The 6000-nt window shown below is 43.0% G+C and overlaps 1 long non-coding RNA gene across 1 annotated transcript in view; it reads left to right on the top strand.

Moving 5' to 3' along the window:
• Positions 1–1595: 1595 nt before the first annotated feature.
• The window catches only part of LOC130113347 (uncharacterized), a 60050-nt gene continuing 55645 nt past the window's right edge, over positions 1596–6000 (top strand). Inside the window, exon 1 of the long non-coding RNA XR_008810279.1 lies at positions 1596–1678. This is a non-coding gene — a long non-coding RNA (uncharacterized LOC130113347). The remainder of the gene's footprint in view (positions 1679–6000) is intronic.

Below are 6000 nucleotides of genomic sequence, written 5' to 3'. Positions count from 1 at the left end.
TACCCCATGTAATCTGATTACAGATAAAATTATTCTTAAAAAAAGACAAAAAAAGACGTCAGTATTTTTTCCAATGTGTATATTAATAAAAGTTGTGGTATAACTGCTTAAAATGACTTAAGTGCAGCAAAGATCTTTTTACAGCCCCAAGATCACTCACTTCCTTGCCTGAGTGGTGCTTGTGTGTGCGTGTGTGTCTGTGGGTGGGTGGGTGAGTGTGCGTGCATGCGTGCATACGTATGTGCGTGAGTGCGTGCACGGGGCAAGCGACATTGGAAGCATACTTTGGGTTTGGGTAACCAAACAAACTACTGATTTTTTACTTAATTTTTCTAGTGGACTATTCAGTGTCATTCATCCCCAAACATCATTTGACAAATAGCTTCTGTGTGGTGGCGCTGAAGACAGTTTTGTGCTGGCTAGTGACCCGAGTGGTTTGGCTATTGACCTGAGTGGTTTGGCTAGTGGCCTGAGCGGTTTGGCTAGTGACCTGAGCGGTTTGGCTAGCTAACGTAGCAGTCATCTGATGGCAGACGGATAAACTTTGTTAAATGCTTTTGTCCCGCATTTGACCCTGTGTTTATTTTCTTCACTGAGACAGAGAATAAAATTGAAAAAAAAAATCAAGACAGTCAAAGCCGAGCTTTGGGATGGGGGGAGACGTGGGACGAGAGGTGAAAGAGAGAAAGAGAAAAAGAGAAAGGGATGCAGATGACAGAGGAAGAGCAGCAGGTAGTAAGTACAATGCCATCTCAAGCAACAGAATGAAATAAAGAACATGTATCTATCCATCCATTCCATCCATCCATTATCCAAACGTATCTAATTTTGCTAAATTATCATTTATCCCACTGGCAGTAGACACAAGTGATGAGTCACACAGAAAGTGACAGCTGTTAACACAGTTAATTAATTCATTAACTAACTAACTAACTAACTAATTAGTTATTTCATGTGTGTGTGGAACATGGTTTGGTGGAAGAGGCTTAGAAGAAGGCTTTTGGCTTTGTTTTTTGTTTTTGTTTTTTTACCTTTCCCTCCAAATTCTTGTTGGTCCTTATCATTTCTTTCACACTTACGTATTACAGCTTTAATCTGATTCTCACGTATTACTCCTTGACAGATGATTTTTGATATTGTCAACTGATATGGCTATAAGCTATTGTTCTCCCATGTTTGCTCTCCAAAACGTCTTAAAATGCACATATTTAGATCAGGAAAGACAGGAACAATAACATTTTTTTCAGGGGCCTTTACCCCCAAACCCCCCTGGCAAGCTAATTTTTTGGACCTCTGTATTTCTAAATTCCTGCATGTGGCCATGGACATGCATATAGTGTGGGTGTTATATCAAACCACTTTATAGCAAGGCTCATTTCTGACCCACTAGATGGCGCTGGATTTCAGTAACTAGGCGCCAGGAGGTCTGGGAGAAAGAAATGTTTGAGTCGACCATGTGAGGGCACTGTGCTCAGAAGGATGCTGACTATGAGGCTGCCAGGCAAGAGGAAAAGAGGAAGGCCAAAGAGGAGGTTTATGGATGTGGTGAGGGAGGACATGCAGGTGGCTGGTGTGACAGAGGGCGATGCAGAGGACAGGAAGAGAAGGAAACGGATGATCCGCTGTGGTGACCCCTAACGGGAGCAGCCGAAAGTAGAAGAAGAAAATGAAGTAACAGGTTGGTATATATACAGTCATTTAAATCGCTCATACTGTCATATCATATCATATCATATCATATCATATCCACCATGAAACCTTTGAACTGGGATGAAAGTACTGGAAAGATGTGTAAAGTAGATATGAGGTAGGAATGGATAAAACTTTTATGCAGGGTAGGAGGGTAGAAGAGGCAAAAAAAAGCCTTGGGAAGACCCCCACCTGTTATACATATTTTTCTTCAGAGAAATTCAAGACTCTTAAGGTTGTTTAACTTGAAAGGATGCATCTATATTCAGTGAACCATTTCAAATCGTAGCGGTTTGAGCAGGAAAAGTGGGTAACGACTGCACACATGTACAGGCACATGTGCACGGTCAGATGTTCTGAGTTAAGACAGAGGGGGACTGATCTAACGAAGGGGTGAATCTTGTGACCTTTGACTCTTCCCAACAGGGCAAAGCCAGTTAGTCGCATTCCAAAGATCTTAATTTAACTTTCAACAAATACAACACATCCTCCCACCCGGCTGCTTAGTCATCATGTAGCCACTTCAACACCATAAAGAAGAAATACACCATGGCTGTGGGGGAGGCAAGCTATGGGAGTGAAACCAGGCAGAGCTGATTTACGGCATGCAGGGAAGGGGTGGGATATCGTACCCCCCAACACATGTGCCTGGCACATCTGACCCTCTCAGAGCGAGCCGGAGCTCCAAGCCCGAGGTGTTGCTTTGATTCACACCACTTGACTTAGGAAATGCTCCACATTGACACTGGTAGAAGAGTTAGATTTATGCTGGGGATCAGCTGTGAGGTTTTATTAAGAGAGATCAACACATAAAGTCAGCTTTAGTAAGTAGTCCCGTAAGTGTCATGTCCTGGTCTCTTGCAATCCAATAAACGAGGTGATTTTGATGGCCACATAAAGAATTACACTTGGCTATGTGGCACTGGCAAGTTAAGCACTAAATTCTAGTCTGTAAAGGTCAATCACTACTTGAAGACATGCATGTGCATCCAAATATGTGCTAACATGTCGCACACTAACAAAATTTCAACCAACACGCATGCACGTACACCCCACCTGAAACAACTTGGCTGGACAAACAATTTTAAAGTCACTCTCTTGTATCCCTCTCTGTGATAGTCACAATCCCAACTGTTTTGAGACACATACATACACACAAAGAGGTGTACACAGAATCTGCAGTTGAGCTCGTTTCAGCCATTAGAATGGTATGACATGTAATATGAGGTAGGACAAGTAATATGAGGTATGACATGTAATATAAGAGGTATGGCATATAATGTGAGGGTCGGTGAGATATGTTCAGGTCTTGGCAGCTGTCTCCTAATGGGAACTTAGGAGAGAGTCCAACAAGCATGTCCTGCAAAAGGATTTGCTGCATTTGGTCTTGTAATTCTGCTGAGGAAGTACCCTCTGCTACTACTACTCCTATGACTACTACTAATTCTGTTACTACTGCTACTGCAGCTGACAGGCATGGATGGCTGACAGGAGTTCAATTCAATTCAATTTATTGTCATTAAAAACAATGTGCAGGCACATGTTAAAAATGAAATGAGGGCTGTGGCTTCGCCAAACAGTGCAAGACAGACACAGACAAACACAGCAAACACAGTATAAGATATACACACATGAAGACCAAAAGCTAAAATAAGTTAAAAAAGAGCAAGAGTACAAAATATTTAAAAATATCTACAGACATTCAGTGGGTGGCCAGTTTCAGGTGGGCAACAGCTTGTGGAAAGAAGCTGTTTTTGAGCCTGGCAGTGCGGGCTCTGAGGCTCCTGTAGCGCCTCCCAGAGCACAGGGGGGAAAACAGTCCATGGTTGGGGTGGGTGGGATCTCTGCTGATGCTCAGACCCCTTCAAAGGCAGCGTTTGTGATAAATGTCTTTTATGGCTGGGAGCTGGGTACCGGCGAAATGTTGGGCCGCCTTGACGACTCGCTGCAGAGCTTTCTGGTCTACTGAGGTGCAGCTGTCGTACAAAACTGAGATGCAGCTGGTCAGGATGCTCTCTATGGTGCAGTGGTAGAAGTTGGTGAGAATTTTGGGGGATAGACGGGCGCTCCTCAGCCTCCTCAGAAAATGCAGGCGTTGTTGGGCCTTTTTCACAAGGGCCTGGGTGTTTAATATCCAGGACAGTTCCTCGCTGATGTGGACTCCAAGGAATTTAAAGCTGGAAACACGCTCCACTTCCACCCAATTGATGTGTATGGGGGAGTGGCTGCAGCTTCTAGACCTCCTGAAGTCCACAATCAGCTCCTTTGTCTTCTGCACATTGAGGACAAGATTGTTGGTAGTACACCATGATGTGAGGTGCTGAATCTCGTCCCTGTAGGCCGTCACGTCATTGTTGGTGATATGGCCAACGACTGTGGTGTCATCTGCAAACTTAACTATAACATTTAAAGGGTGAGTTGGCAGGCAGTCGTGGGTAAAGAGGGAGAAAAGGAGGGGGCTCAGAACACAGCCTTGAGGGGCACCTGTGCTGAGAGTCAGGGTGGAAGAGGTGTGGTCACCTAACCTAACAGACTGAGGTCTGTTAGGTTAGGAAGTCCAGGGTCCAGTTACAGAGAGGGGTTGAGGCCAAGGGGAGTTGAATGTTTGCCACCCGGCCGGCAGACAAGCTTCATTGAAAGAGTCAATATACTTTCAAAATTACTTGGAAATATTGTTACTGGTATTTTTTAAAAGCGAAATATTTCAATTATGTCCTATAACTGCTGGGTGCCACCCGAGGTATGTAACCCATTTGAAATCAGTGCTTGCTCCAGCCTGACTCCTCCTCTCTATGTTACATGTACATCGAAGTAAAACTGGCAGTTTTCTGCATCCACATCAGTGAAATCAGATGGATGAGGGAGTGATTGTATAAGTGATTGTATAAGGTATCTGTCATGAGTCCATACAGCACAGCTCTACTGCTGGCATGGACACTGGAACTAGCACTGCCACTTGTTGCTAAAATTTACAAACTAGGTATGTTAGAATAAACGCTAATTAATATTTTCAGCCACTTTTCTCTTTTACTAGTAAATAAATAGTAAATTCAATGAACACTAGTTCTTTTGATTTATTTACTAGTAAGAAACTTAAAAAGCACAAGTCACTATTCTAATGGCATCTTTTTTTTAGCAACTAGTAACTTAACAATAAAAACAAGCGTTTTAAAACATAAGTGCTAGTGTGTAATCTGTAGTGAGTAGTGGCTTAGAACGAAGCGCTGATAAAGCAGCCGGCCAGACAGTCCACCAGCTAAACACACATACCATGAAAACATGGTTGAGGTGATGTGGCACTAGTCACTAACAATTAAACACTACTATTTATCATTATTAAACTAGTATTTATTATTCTACATGCTAGTCGCTATTCTGGCCGTCACTTGTCACTATTTTGAAGTTACTAGTAGTTAAAAAATACACACTTGGCCTAAAAATAGATTTTTACCCGTCTCTACGACAATCCATCCGTCCATCCATTATCCAAACCACTTATCCTGCTCAGGGTCACGGGGTCTCTAAGACAATCCTACTAGTAATTACATATTTGTCACTAGGAACTATGTATTAACTAGTAACTATGTATTAACTATCAGTTACTAGTTAATACATAGTTATGTATTAACTAGTAATTATGTATTATTGCACGTTGCAGTGAATGTTCCGCTAGTTACATTTGAATAAAGCCTAGTAGCTTCTCAAAACTTACTAGCTACTATTCAGTTTGACACGATCAACTTTTTCATTTTCCATACACCCATTATCCAAACCACTTATCCTACTCAGGGTCTCACAGCAAGAAGGCCCTGGGTTTCAGCCCTGGGGTAGTCCAACTTTGGGGGTCGTCCCCTGTGTGGAGTCTGCATGTTCTCCCTGTGTCTGTGTGGGTTTGCTCTGGGTGCTCTGGTTTCCTCCCACAGTCCAAAGACATGTAGGTCAGGTGAATCGGCCATACTGAATTGTCCCTAGGTGTGAATGTGCGTGTATGTGTTGGCCCTGTGATGGCCTGGTGGCCTGTCCAGGGTGCCGCCAAATGACTGTTGGGATAGACTCCATCATCCCCGCGACTCTTTCATTTTGACTAGTCAAATCAGAAATGTTGATATCAAATCTAGTGACTAGTCAAACTAATTCACTAGTAGTAAATAAACATGTATCAGGTAAAAATATATATGATAAACATATGTATTTCCTGCTTCCGGTGTGGGAAGATGGCAGCACAAACTCACGTTTGCAGCAGTCTCACCCAGTACTGGTGTGCAGGGGTGTTTCCAGGATTTGAGGACATTTGGGGCTTAGCCCAGACCT

This window comes from Lampris incognitus, chromosome 5 (genome assembly GCF_029633865.1).
Source record: "Lampris incognitus isolate fLamInc1 chromosome 5, fLamInc1.hap2, whole genome shotgun sequence".
Taxonomy (NCBI): Eukaryota; Metazoa; Chordata; class Actinopteri; order Lampriformes; family Lampridae; genus Lampris; species Lampris incognitus.
This window is presented reverse-complemented; position numbering and strand designations above follow the sequence as displayed.